The sequence below is a fragment of the Lissotriton vulgaris genome, chromosome 5 (genome assembly GCF_964263255.1).
Source record: "Lissotriton vulgaris chromosome 5, aLisVul1.2, whole genome shotgun sequence".
NCBI classification, from domain to species: Eukaryota; Metazoa; Chordata; class Amphibia; order Caudata; family Salamandridae; genus Lissotriton; species Lissotriton vulgaris.
The window spans coordinates 1,278,320,290-1,278,335,657 of record NC_141693.1 but is presented as its reverse complement, the minus strand read 5'-3'; positions in this window follow the sequence as shown (position 1 = coordinate 1,278,335,657).

Below are 15,368 nucleotides of genomic sequence, written 5' to 3'. Positions count from 1 at the left end.
GATCACATGTATCTGAATGATGGGGTTCACCTGTCCCGGGAGGGGAATGATTTACTGATAGGAGACTTCATAGCATGGCTGAGGGGTTTGAGGAAACATGACCTTTAGGAGGAGTTTGGGGGGGCCGGATAGTCGGTCAACTATCCGGCCTGTGGCGGTAAGGTCATGATCGGTGAGCAGTAATTTCAAGGTCCCTAGAGGGGGGCGCCACCCAGAATGGATGGGAGCGCCCGGGGGGAGGCGGCCATTGGCCCCTCCCACGGGGAGGCGGCACCCACTAAGGATGGGTCGCCTAAGGGGAGACGGCCATAGGCCCCTCCCAGGGGAGGAGGCGGCTATATGCCCCTCCTACTAATTTCCCGGGGGCCGGAAATCCGCGACGGCGGATAGAGAGTGTGGGGATGTGGGGGAGTCCACGCTGTCCTTCCTACAGATACCTCACACGGGAACTCGGACGACCTTTAAGATGGCGTCGAGTGGAAAGGGGGCCCCCACCATGACAAGGGAAATTACAGTTGGCAAAGAGGGTAGAGTCCTCTGCGCATGCGCCACTCACACCGTGAGGGCGAGAGTTTTGGTAGTAGGGATCTGACACCGGTTAAGACCTTGCCGTTGGCCCTTAATGCTAGGATATACAATTTTAATTTAGAATGTATGCATTTGCAGGATGTTAGACTCGGCTAGGAAACCTTTGTATTAGAGATCTGTTAAGGTTAGCCAAAGAATATGTCTTCATCGAAATGTAATAAATATAAAATTGTACATGATTATGAAACTTTTATTTAATGTTTTAAATTTTGTTTCATATTTTAATAAATACGGCCGGGAGGGTGACTCCCTCCCGCCTTCCAAAAGTTCAAGCCTGCGTCCGACTTCCCATCCTTGGGGGATTGTGTTGGGAGGGGGTGACGGGCATCCCGGCCATATTCATCATTGGACGACCCAGCGCTCTCCAAAACCCTGGTTTGATGGATTGCAGGCCTACAACCTGAGATCAGGAAGGCCCTTTTCAAGCTAGGAATCCTTAAAACAGTGTAATAACCCAGTGTGGATTATTCTTAGCAGAGTACCACTCAGTATTAAAACTGGGCATGTAGAATAGGGGAAATTGTACCCACAACCCCACTAAAGTGTTGACCTGTTTTTGCCAAGGTAGCTTCTAAGAGTCCACAGCATTTATCAGAACATGTACGGGATCCTAATAAAGTATACACCACTTGCTTACATTTTTCAATCTAGAAAAAATTATTTGCAGCTGCTGTTGCTCTCAGGTTCTTTGATCACCTGTAGAAAGATAGTGTTGTTGAATCTATGTGGCTTTAAGCAATGTGTAAAACGGGCATCTAAAGCGGGGTGTGGGCCCTTCCTATTCTTTTAGTGGGTGATTTTAACCTTGGCTTGTTGCCAGTCCAGGAAGTGGCCTTGTTCAGCGAGATGCTAGACAGTTATGGAATTTTTTCTTTCACAAAAAGGCCACCCAAAACAACTGTGAAAGTATCCCTGGAAAACTCAACCTGGGTTTGTTAGACATGGCATCTTTGACGTGGTTTACCCTGTCTTTTTGGCCTCTACCTCCTGTATTTGTGATGCTGTGCTGGATTTCGTTTTTGCTGGTTTAGATGCTTTGGACACTCTGCCACTGCTGATCAGTGCCAGAGTGTAAGTGCTCCCTGTGTAAATTGTTATGATGATTATATATACATGATTGGCATATTTGTATCACCGAGAAATCCCTAGTAAAGAGCACTGGGTGTGCCAGGGCTGGTGATGACAAATGCTACTAGTGGGCCTGCAGCACTGATTGTGCCACCCACATGAGTAGCCCCAAAATGGTGTCTCAGGCCTGCCACTGCAGTGCCTGTGTGCAGTCTGTGAACTGCCATGTCCTCATGGTCAGTGTCCCCACTGACCAGGCCTAACCCTTCCCTTTTTGTGCACATTGTAGAGCAGGTACTGGTGCAGGTGACAGGCTCTGGTAGTGAATTACAGCCATTTTCATTTTTCACTATTGTAAGGCTATCTTGCTCCAGAGGCTAACGTGGGGGATGCTGGCTACAGTGGCTACCAGCATATCTTCCCATAGGAACAAGATAGGACATAAAGGTCTGGTATCACTGAATTCAGAATTTAATAACGCATCTTTTAGAAAAGGTTGTTTTTAAGTCCTGTGTTTGAGAACAGCACTTTTAGAAAGTGCTGTTCTTTTGTCTGACGTTTCTGTGTGCCTTGGCCTGTTTGTGTATTTACTGTCTGGTTTGGGAGTGACAGGGGCTGGGGATTCCCCAGGAGGCTGGCTGAGTCAGCCCTAGGCTGAATGACTGCATTTGCAACTTGAGTGGTAGGAGGAGATAGGACCTGGGCCTGAATAGGGATGTGCCTGCCTTCCACAATGCTGGCTCCACCTCCTGCTGAGCGGCTGAAGACCCTGCCCCTCACTCTGAAAGGAAAGGAGAAGCGGGGAAAACAAAGTGCTCAAGAAACAACCAGAACTGGTTCAGACTGTGCTCAGGGCCCACTTGCACAAAGAGAACAAAGACTTTTAAGGGTATAAGTACAGGACCCCTGACAACGGAAAATTAGATCATCCTGGAATCAAGAAGGAACTTCTGCCAAGGAGAAAGCTGAAACTGAAAAAGGAAGATTGTCCAGCTGTTGCTCTGCTGGATTGCCCTGCTGTTGCTTTGCTGCCAAGGAGAGGGGAAGGACTTTTGCTTTGTGCTGTGTCCCCTTGCTTGAAGGAATCTCCAAGGGCCTGAGAAGAGCTGGCTCCCTGTTTTTGAAGTCCCAGGAACAAAAGGACTTCACCCCCAGCTTCACCTGAGCACTACTGAGAGAGTTCTGTCCTTCCTGGAGTGCGTGGCCCATGTGTGGTGCCTCTGGAAGTTATACCTGTGCTGGGAAGCTGGAAACCAAGATTTAAAGACTTTGCTACAGAAAGGTTATCGCATTGCTCGCTGCGGAGCGCATCCCCGACAGTGCAAGGAAATTCCCGCCGCTACGAAGGCAGAGATCGTCGCAGCGCCTGTTGCTGCTGCCAGAGCCGTCGCATCCTTCGTTTGTGGGACGCACCAGACCTGTGAGGGAAGACTACCATCGCTGCGAGTGTCGTCGCAGAGCCTGTCGTCGCTGGGTGAGATCGCCGCACCGCTTGCTTGCGGACCGCATCACGTCACTTCGAGCATCGTAACAGAGCCATCGCATCGCGGAGCTGCGAGAGAGAGATCGCTGCTTGATCGCGGATCGTTGCCCCGGAGATTCTCGCAGCCCCTACGAGATCGTCGCATCGTGCCTTTGTGAGAATAAAACTTCCTACGGAACCTACGCACCGGAATCCATACAAGTGACCTTCCTCCCCATACAGACTGGATTCGTCGCAACACGCCCGCTGCTGCAGGGGGGCTGTCGCATCGCCTCCCCAAGGTCTCAGGAGCAACGCATCGCTTGTTTCCCACCCCACCAGCTTCTGCTTTTGGAACCTTGTCGCAACTAAAGGTACTATGAGTTAAACGTGACGCAACTGTGAACTTTTCACGCAACTGTGGATTATTTTATTGCAACCTAAAGAACTTTATCGCAACCATATTCTTGAACTGTGTATGTTGGATTTCTGTCCTTTTGGTCTTGTGTAGTTTAGATTAAATACCTTTATTTTTCTAAACTGTTGTGGAGTCAGTTTGTGGTGTTTTCACTGTGTTACTGTGAGTGTTGGTACAAATACTTTACACATTGCCTTCTGATTAGCCTTGACTGCTCGTGCCAAGCTACCTAGAGGGTGAGCAGGGGTTATCTCAGAGGGTTTCCTCCTTACCCTGACTAAAGGCAAGGGTCCCTATTTGGACAGTGGTACCTACCTCTGCCATCTAGAGACCCCCAGTTCTAACAGGGTTGTTTCACAGTCTCTATCTATTAGCTTCTTAACATCTGTCTAATTACTCTTTGACTCACAAAAAAAGTTGACACGATGTCCTCACACACCAACCAGGTGTCATATGTAATCATTGGACGACCCCGCGCTCTCCAAAACCCTGGTTTGATGGATTGCAGGCCTACACCCTGAGATCAGGAAGGCACTTTTCAAGCTAGGAATCCCTAAACAGTGTGAATTTTTCTTAGCAGAGTACCTCTCAGTATTAAAACTGGGCATGTAGAATAGGGGAAATTGTACCCACAACCCCACTAAAGTGTTGACATGTTTTTGCCAAGGCAGCTCCTAAGAGTCCACAGCATTTATCAGAACATGCACGGGATCCTATTAAAGTATACACCACTCGTTTACATTTTTTCAATTTTGAAAAAAATACTTGCAGCTGCTGTTGCTCTCAGTATCTTTGATCACCTGTAGAAAGATAGTGTAATATGTATCTCACATAGGTATAGATAGACAAAAATATCTCGCTCCTTCTCCGGAAATGCACCGAACATCTGGAATGCCCTTCTGAGGGACCTACGCTGCAACCCTTCCTACTTCAGCTTTAAAAAAGACCTAAAACATCACTTTCTCAATACATTTTGGGGTCCATAAGGTCACTCCTGTAACCTTGCTTTTGGCTTCCCCCAAACTGGTCATCTTTCTGTTCTTCCTGGCCTTGTCTCCGCCCCCCCTTTTTCATTTTATTCCTGTTTTACCCTGACCCTACCCCCTTTCCTCGTCGCATCCCCTTCTCCTACCCAGACTATTTATTCTGCCTTGTCTATTCTCTCCTCTCTGCCCGGAGTTATTGCCCCCATCATATGCTGAGAGGTATCTAATCTGTCTTTCTCCCTTGATTTCCCCCCCTTTAAAGTGATATGTAATTGCTTGTTTTGTTGACCCTAAATCAATTGATTTTCTTGATTGTTTCTTCTCATGTTAACCGCTCAGTATTAAAACTGGGCATGGAGAATAGGGGAATTTGTACCCTAACCCCACTAAAGTGTTGACATGTTTCTGCCAAGGCAGTCCTAAGAGTCCACAGCATTCATCAGAACATGCACAGGATCTTAAAGTATACACCACTTGCATGCATCTTTCGATCTAGAAAAAATTACTTGCAGCTGCTGTTGCTCTCAGGTCTTCTGGTCACCTTTAGGAAGATAGTGTAATATGTATCTCACATAGGTATAGATAGACAAAAAATGTGATTTGCCACCCAATTACAGAATAGAACCACATGCGGTGTGATTGTTTCACTGCACTTAGACATCATACACATTCACAATATCCATGCAGTGTCACACACATAATGGAAGGTTTAAACATTATTTTTACCCAAGCTGACAGTGTAAAAAAAGCCTCAAAGGTTGTTAGTAGGGTGGTATGGCAAATTAATCCACAGATCTCATCTGACAAATTCATCAGAACCTGGTTGTGGGCAGCTCAAGAAGTATTGCTGTATCTTGAACTATGAGGGTATTGGTTTATGTTATCAGTGTTTTTAAAGCGTGATAATCACCTGTGAGTGTATCCAGGTGCTCTTTACCCAGATTGTGAGGCCAGCCCTGGGGGGCTTCCTTGAAGAGCCAGGACTTCAGCTTCTTGTGAAACTCAGAGAAAAGAGGAGTACGCTCTGATGTGTTGCGGGAGGTTGTTCCAGGCTTTAGGAGCTAGTTATGATAAGGTGCAGCCTCCTGCCATTCTTTTGTGTATGCTTGAGGTGTGTCCAAGTGAGAGACTGTCAGAGCAGTGGTATCTGGAAAGTTGGTGGAAATGAATACAGCTATTTAGTTAGGAAGAGCTTGTGTTATAGTGTGCTTCGTAAGTGTGGGTGAGAAGTTTGAAGTGTGCACTCTTACGTATCAAGAGCCAGTGGAGTATGCTACTGTGTGGTCTGATGTGGACTCTGTGTGGGAGATGGATGAGTAGTCTGGCTGCTGCATTTTGGATGGTCTAAAGTCTTGTAAGCTGGTTGGGTATACCTATGTACACAGTGTTCTAATATTCTAGTCTACCGGTGAAGAGGGCTTGGGTGATCGTTTTCCTAGTTTTGTCAGGTAGTCATTTGAAGATTTTCTTCAGAAAGCTTAAGGTTGAAGCTGGACGAGGCCACTTTGTTGACTTAGGTGGTCATGTCTAGTTTGCTGTCTATGATGTTGTTTTGTCGAAGGCATGATTGAGGTAGGGATCCGCTTGAGTTTATAGTCTTCACGATACCTGTGGTTTCCTCTGTGCTGATGGTGTTCCATGTGGGGATTGTGTTGTCTTCATTTGTCACTTGGAGACTTCTGGAGAGTCAGGGGGCCGTTTGCGGGGTGAAGTTGTTGTATATGGTTATGATCTTGCTGCAGTTTGAGAGTTCTTCTGATGGGCTGATGTTGCTGGTGGCAGTTGTGGGTGTTGTGTAAATCTTGATGAAACCTTGAGGTTAGCTACCCGTACCTTCTCCTCTCGACGGCTTTGAAAGTGTATTTTTCCACTTCCCTTATACTGGTTCTCCTTCTCTGTTCTAATTGTTTGCAGTGCTGCATCTACTGTGTACTAGCTGACTTGTGTTTTCGTTTTTGATGTGCAGTTTTGTTTTCTTGAAGGCTAAAATGTTGGCTCAGTTAGGGATCCACTTATTTAAGTTTTTGATGCATGTGCCAGGAGACCCATGGGGGGGCGAAGTCCAATCTGTATCTGTTAGATTGTTCTGGAATCAGCATGCCGGCCCTGCTGTGGGGTTCATCTCTGTTGATGGGTGTTGATTGTGAAACTGACTATGACGTGATCGATTCAGGTGATGGGTTTTGGTGTGTTAATGTGACGTTGTAAAAGGATGCGAAGATTGGATCTAGGATATGTCCCGCAGCGTGGGTGGGCTCTATGATGCATTGGGATAGTCCCACGTGATGAAATGAAAATGTTTTTGCTATTTTGTCCGTGCACTGTTTCATGTAAGTTAGCATTCGCTGCACCATTTTATGTTTAGTCGCCATTTTGAATCATGCCACTGACAGCTTTTTGTCTCCTGGTAAAGCAGGCAGTGGAAAGTTTAGTTTCTCCAAGGTTAGGTCTTACTGTGCTAATGAATGCACTGTTCTTATTAGCGCATACCTTTCCCACTAGATAGAGGTTTTCTCCCACCAGTCTAGCGGCAGGCACGGACAGGATGACCTTGGCCAAAAGATACTGTGTGCCTGGCCTCAGAATCAAAACATCCTACTGTACTTCTTAGTGTTAGCTGCACCTGCTCAGAAGATTCCATTATGGGCAGGTCTTCCTTGGTTCTGAAATGTACATAATGTGTCGCTATGTTTGCTCAAGTCAATCCTCTCTGCAACACCCCTAAGCGACTGGGCAGACTGGGCGCCACTCGAGTGTATCTGAATAAATATATACTTGGTTTGTATTTTCTACTGTCTGACCGACTCCTCATTTGTATGGAAAGCTGAGAGGTGGTCATGAGTGACCCGGGTGGCCCTAATCGGGTCACTTCCTTCCCAGGTTTTTGGGGCGGCTGAGAAGGGCGGCTGAGTTGGAGGCAATCCAGTTATCTGAATGGAAATTGAGGTCTCCAAGGAGGATAAGTGCACTGGAGTTGAAGACTAGTTGAGTCGATGAAGTGAATGTTGCTGGTGAATTTGGCTTGGTGGCAGTGGAATACAGTTCATCTCAAGGTGAACTTTGCTCTGATTTCTAGTTTCAAGTTGAGGTGTTCCATGTAGCTAGATCTTGCTTCAGAGGAGGCAGTCGTGTTCTAGGCGTCTTTATAGACATTGGCCATTCCTCCTCCTGGACTGCATGGGTGGTGTTGCCTGGTGATCTTGTATCCGGCGGGGATGGCAGCAGTGATATCCAGTGTTGAAGCTGTGGTCAGACATATTTTCACGAATAAAGAGTAGGTCCGGGGCAGCGATAGTCCGTAGTTACCAGATCTCCATGGTGCACTTGTGAAGTGAGCGGGTGTTGAGGAGCATGCATGATATGCGTGTGTTTAGAATGTGAGTGAGTTTTGGTTTTTTTGTCCTCATATGCGACATCTTGCAAAGGTATGTGATCAGGTGTTAAGTGGTACCAACCCCCCATGCCCGCAGCCTGCCGGATAAATTTACTCCTGATGTACCTTCTGCTCATTTGCGAGAGATATAAGGGTCCCCCGCCTAGGATCTCTCTGGAGGCGAATGTCTTAATTATTGGACCACAATCTTACCACGACTATGTGTGTGCTAGTCCCCTTATATATGTAGCTAGTGGCTCCCAGGTTTTGAATCTATTTGATGAGCCACTAAGCCGATCAAAGTTACTTATGCGTTCTGCAGTTGCTAACCATTCAGCACAGGTCGGAGGTAGTTTTGAGACCCACTTAATACAAATTTCCCTATGTGCCATAATCATCAGTGTAAGTAAAATTTGCTCTTGAAATTTCCTGGCTCTCCCCTCAAGGTCATTATCTTTTAGAGCCCCAAAAACAATAAGTGGTAATCTTACCTCAATTCTTCTTTTCAATAGGGTGGATAGCATTGTACCCACTTCTTGCCAAAAGAGTTGAATTCCCAGACTTTGCCAAAACATATGAATGTCATCAGCCTTGTCGCACTTTGGGCAAAGCTTGTTCCCTTCTCCTATTTTAGTCAATTTCAAAGGAGACCAATATACCCTATAGGAGGTAAACAGATGGTTCTTTCTTAATGGAGCGTATCTGACAAAGAACCATAAAGTAGCCATTGATACTTGCCACAAGGATGGTATATCGGCGGTAGGGAGATCTCTGTTCCATCTTTCTTCTGGTAGAGTGTTGGGGCCATCTTCTGCCTGTATCAGCATCCAATACCAGGTTGAGATCTCTTTTTTATGTATATTAGTATCGCAGATTTTTTTGACCCAGTCCATGGCCTGTCCTGCATCTGCTTGATCATGGGCCCATCTTGTAATTGTACATATTTGAACCTTGAAACCATGTTGTTTGTTTCCTTAGCAAGGTGGTCCCAAGAGATAATGTTCTTTTCCCCTAACAGTTGGCCCCACTTCTGCATCCCGGCTTGAATAAGAGGTGATGACAGTGAGTCCAAAAGCATGCTGGGGTTCCCGGGAATTCCAGATTGGCGCCAGATGACAGTAATAGGCAATTCCAAGAAGTCTTCTGACCTGTGACCATAGTCTGCATGATGTGATCAAGACCCTGAGGCGCACCTTTTTGAAATATTTGGGATGCCCAAACTTGAAAAAAAAAACAGAACTCTGGCCTGCCAAGCCCCCAGTTAGAGCTCCATAGCAGGACCTCCTTGGGTGAAAATTATCTGATAATAAAACTTTAAAATGTTTTAAGTGAAAGACCCAACAATATATCTGGAGGTTTGGCAAGTTTAGTCCTCCATCAATTTTCTTTTTCCGAAACTTTTTCCAAGAGATTCGAATAGCTTTATTATTCCAAATAAAACTACTTATCTTGTCATGTGCTTTTCTCATCCGTTTAGACTTGAAATGTAGGGGGAGCTCGTTAAACAGAAAAGTATTTTTTGGAAGCAGATTAATTTTTATTAAGTTGGTTCTTCCTATAATAGAAAGAGGAAGATGGGACCGGAGTTTTAGGAGTTTGCTGGTTTCCGTAGCGATTGTTGTCCAGTTGGTCTTTGCCATAATATCTATATCTTTCGTGATTTGTATGTCTAAGTACCTAATTTTGGTCTTCTCTAGCTTTTTCAGTGGTGTGTCTAAGTGGGTATTCCATGCCATTATCTCAGATTTGTCCTCATTTATTAAATTGCCAGACGCTTTCCCAAAGGCTGTTAGTATATCCATGATGATGGGATAAGCGCCTAAGAGGTCGTGTGTAAATATCATGAGGTCGTCTGCGTACAGAGCCTCTTTCTTGACCCAATCTTGATATTGGGAAGGAGTGATTTGCTGTTCCCTTCTAATTCTCCTTGCCAATGGTTCAATGTATAGATTGAACAATAATGGTGAAAGGGGGCAGCCCTGCCTGTTGCCTCTACCTATCCCCATTACAGAAGTTAATTTACCATTGACCAGGAATCTTGCTTTTGAGAAACTATATTTTGAATGGTGTGCAAGAAATTTTCTCCCACCCTGTTAAACTTAAGGACTTCATATAGATAGGGCCAACTTGCCCTGTCGAATGCCTTAGCAGCATCCACCATCATTATAGCTAGTGGGTGTTGTTGGGCAGTAGCTAAATCAATTGTACAGACCGAGTCATGGACCAGCTCATGTAAATGTCTCCCTGTCATGAACCCTTTTTGGGAAGCATTAATTTGTTCACCTATGACTCCCCCCAATATTTTGCCCAAGATTTTTGTGAATAGCTTATAGTCATTGTTAAGTAATTAAATTGGTCTGTAGGATTTGCATGCTTTGGGGTTTTTATTTGGTTTTAAAATTAAGGTAATTATGGCATCATTCCGCGTAGCAGGGATAGTGTTGTTGCCTACATAGATGTGATTAAAGAGCGAGGTTAACTCTGGAGCTATCTCCTCTACTAAGGCTTTATAGATCTTTGATGGAATGCCATCTGGGCCTGGGGCTTTTCCTAACCTCTTTAAGAACTTCGTCTGAGGTTATTTCACTATTAAGATATTGTTGTCTGTCTGTTGAAAGTTTGGGGACGGAGTCTAAGCTTAACCAGGTCTCAAACTGAGATTTTGTCGCCGGACAGTCTTCCTTATACAGGTTTTCAAAGAAATCGGTAAAGGTTTTCCCTATCTCTTGATCGCTTTGAGAATTTTCCCCTGTTTCTTCTACTGTAATTTCTTTGATATTATTTCTGCTAAACTTCCCTCTTGCCTTCCACGCAAGTAGCTTCCCACACCCCTCTCCGTACTCATAATATGCAGGTTGACTAGCATTCCATTTCTGTAGTAAAATCTCATCTAGTTTTTCCAAGAGTTTTTTTTGCTCCGCCAATCTGCTTTTGATTTGTATTTGAATGACACTGAAAAGGTCCAGAGACCATCAGCATACCTTTCACCCTGACTCACAAGCCTCCACATTCACTGTCATGTTTCGACCCCCTGTTCCACCACAAAAGGGAAAGGAAAGTGTTGCATCAGGAAAACAGTTGCCAATTCTGTGCACCACAGGGCAAACAATAGCAAAGTACTTACCTCAGAAAATCTAGGAAGAATACAGTCTAAAACCATAATTAATCGTAGTCATCACAAACATTATCAGTGACTCATTTCAAGAGTTGGAAGAGAAGGGGAAGTGCCAGTGGGCATGGATTTACCAACCTTGGGCTACTGCGTGGACTTGTTATGTATTGGTCAGACTGGTGAAGTCATATGTTGACTTCATCACTGGTATTTGAATTATCAAAATATGCGTCTTCACTGAAACTGGGCAATACAGGAAATCCAACATTCTCTGGGCACCACTGCAATGTCTGCTCCCGTTGTTGCCCCTATTGTTTCCTCTACTTGTTATATCCTATGCCCGGACCAAGGCAATCAATTTGTAGGTTGAGCCTGGGTATCGCATGCGCTGCTCTGCGAGCCATGCTGTCTTAGAGTATGGACTTGAAGCCCCGCCCACTCTCCACCCATATTTGTCATTGGTTTGTGTCATTGTCCTTTGAAAATGCTGACTGATTTGTTAATAGGCTTGTTAGTTTCTCCTTAGTACCTCCTTGTCTCCATTTGTAACCTCCCATGAGGACTGGCCCTTCGGTTGTTACAAGGTATGTCTTAAGTCTGTAAGTACTATTTTCTTTAATGGTTTCTCCTACTGACGGCACTACATGCTTTCCTGCAACATTCAGCGCGCCATGAGGGCTTTCACAGGGTGCTTGTACAGAAAAAGAATTTGTCTGTCAACTTGAAAAACAAATGCTTTTTTAAGTAAAAGTGCCACTTTCATAGGGTCTGCGGACCTTTCTTCAGACACGGCTCGTTAAAGAAAGGGGTGTGGTCTCTATTAACGTCAAAGCGTAGCATAGGGCACCTGTAAACAACAATCATTTGCAATGCAATAGGTTTTGCATTTAAGAAACTTTGACCTTTTGGTATTGTAAATGTCAATGCCTTTTATTATTGCAGGTTTTTTTAAAAACGTAAGTAAAAGGCACTGTCATTTACAATGCCAATAGCTCAAAATCTCTCAATTGCGAGACCTATTGCATTGCAAATGCTAGTTATATTTCATATGTTGCCAGCAGATTCCCACATCTAGTCCATATCACTAGAGAAGAGGCAATGTGTACTCAATCCTTCATGAGCAAGAATCATAGCCAAGGTTCACATACATGCATAAGTCAGAACAAATTAAATAAAACCAGACTAAATTATGAAACTATTGTGTTTTACTTTATTGATGCTTTAGTTACAGTTTTACAATCAAAAATATGTACATCCAAAAATATTTGCTATGTCTACAAACTTCTCTTTTGTTTTTAAAATAATATTGATAGGAGAGAATTTGCTTACTTTGTAATATATGTGAGTTTTGGACAATATTTTGAATGCAAAATGCTCCTGCAACTGTTTCCTTCAATCAAAATGCAGGCGCTCTGCATATTAATGATACAATATTGCCTTAGGTATACTCATTTGGTACTGTTATGAGAAAGGTGGATCTGCTCACCGGGTTCTTACCTAGCTGATTTCTACAAGGCGGGGCTAACTCAAAGCCACATTTTGATGCTTTCAGTCCAACCCATCCTAAGGCTCATATAAGGCTCTCTTCAACAAAATATATATTAAGTGCTTTTTAAGTTACAGTTGGTGAAATATTGTTTGAACCGCTGAGATCGACAACCACATATCTGGGAACTAAACTAAGGCTTTGAGGTGCCTTCTTCACAATTTATTTGAATTAAATAAATGTCTTAGCCAGAGGCGAGCCACAATCTAGCATCATGAAAAATTAGCATGACCCGTCAACCTCCCTTTCTTCTTGAAATATTGTATAGTTTGCACATCATCTAGAAGACCATTGATCCACTTCTTACAATAAACACATGAGCACTCTTCGGGCTTCCTTGTTGTTAGGTGTATTGAGTTTCTACATGATCACAACAGAAAAATGACTCAAGTCCACATTACTGAGATCTCAGGTGGTCCTTCGTGGATCACTTACAACAATAACGCCTCCCTTGCTTGCTAGAAAATATCGCCCTGATTTCAGGATCAGGAGAAGCCCTTTCTATAATGAGCCTAAATCATCTATGGCCAGTAGTTCGCAAGAATCAAGTCCAGAAGGGACAATGGTTTCTCATGGGTTGGCTAATGAGATAACAGGGCTCTAGCTCTAAACGAGTCCACACAAGTTCACAGAATCTGCAGAGCCAAGCCAACCATCGTTTGGTCACCATCAGGCAAAATCGATTGCATTAATTGCAGATCCAATCCTTCTGCTGAGACAGTTGTGGTGTTGAAACTTATTTTCGGCGTGGCTCACACGGTGATGCTTCAACACAACTCACAACTACCTTTAAATCTTGGTAGGTAAAATGGATAACCCGGGCAGTCCTAGGATTCCTATATGCCCTTTGATAACATGCACATGAACAGCAGCCTTCCCGCTTAGCTCGCATGGTAGCCACAAGGAAGGAGTAGTGAAGGAGGTCATGAAGGAAAGTAGGCTGTGAAAATAAAACACCAAACAAGGAGAGAGTTTGGCAAATAAGGCAAGGCATCTTAAATCCAAATATAGAGGTAGTTATAACAAACAGACTTTTACACCCTACATAAAAACACAATCCATCCTTTCCAGTCATAACTCTTTACATTTCTGGGGTGTATATTTCACAAAGTGTTACTGCAGGTGGATGTATATGAAACGATCTACAGATGTTGACCATTAGTTCAGCCATTGCAATTCCTTCTGAATTCGAAGTTGGTTGTAAATCACCAAGATTAGGTTCACCGCCTAACTTTGTAAATATGGGACCAATCTTGAGTTTGGAATTTGTCTGCTATCGTCATTGCTCTGGCTCCTGTTACAGTCTACTGTAATCACCTTCTTTTCTCAACAGAATCACTAACTGATGCATGTATTATTAATTCACATGATGAGACGTGTTTTATTTATCGGTATGTTTCATAAAACAATTTCTGTCTCACTTTGCATTTTCAAAAAGTACATAGTTTCTATATAGAAAATTGGTAGTGGAAGTGTGTCTACTCTGATTTCATTCACATAGCATACATTAATAATACCCATTAGGTAATGCTGAGAGTGGCTCAGCCAGTCGGAATGCTAGCACAAACTGCTGCTGTTTTTGTTTCTGTTGGATGACAGTAGGGGCAAGTACTAATAAACGTTTGGCTCAAATGCCGTGGACAAAGCAGGGTTAACCGCTGTCAATTGCCCTTCCTTTAATTATGTGGTCTTGCCTTCAGTTTAGGTTTATAATTGTGAGGTTAGGCAATTAACCAATTACTGGCATCTAAGGAAAGTCTAAACCACGCTTATCATCTTGAGCATAGGTAAAAAACACTTATTATCACTTGTATTCTACGGAAACTGCATTTCTTTTTGACAGAGACCGCATTTCTTTCCAAACTGTGCCTTCAAACTATTTTTTCTCCAAAGTCATCTTTGTTTGGAGAGTGAACAATCTGGTTTTTGTTTCTCATCAGGTCACCGTGTTTGTGCAGGATTACAGACATTTTGCAGCTCTTTGGTGTCAGCACTGATGCTAAGCACTGACAACGTCTATCTGGCACTCTTTTTACAAGTAGAGCAAACCTGGTATTGTAATTTTTGGTGCTATCCCCTTTGGCAACCGTATACACCTGGCGCTCTACAGTTCCATGCATGTCAACAACTGAGTCATGGACTTTTATTGTATTGGGTCATGTAATTACCCATTAGCTATACAATACACCTATATTCGATATTGTGAGGAAATCAAATCTAATTTTGAGTGTGGAAATGCCTGAATTCTACTTTTCTTAGTCCTGAAGAAGTTCTTTGAAGTGGGAGCGAAACATGTTAGCTGTCAAGTTACTTAATGGTTAGGAATGTAATTGAAATGAAGAATTTTTCTATAAGGATTTAAGCATCTTAAATTTCTTTAAATTATTAAGCTTTCTGAAAGCAATTATGAATCTATGATTGTATTTCATTGCCTCTCCCCTCTGTATCATAATCAAGTGTACATTCGGATTGTGGATAACTGACACGTGGACGGTGGCAATATGTACATGATGCTTTTAAAACTATTTGGATAGTGATTTGTATTACGCTACAATTTTCCTTTTTTGTTGCTGAACGTATATAGAATATATAAACTTATATATAAGTATGCTGTGTTGCTTGCCACGTCCCCAAAGACTACACCGGTAAAACTCAAACATTGATAACATTAATCTGAGCATTCACTTACTAGCCATTTGCTCAAACCGGAATCAACCAAGCAGTCCGCAAGCAGCAGCAGATTTGAAGGTGGAATGTCTCATCCAGGCATTTGGACATGACTGGCATGAGAAGACCAGAACTCTGTTAGCAAAAC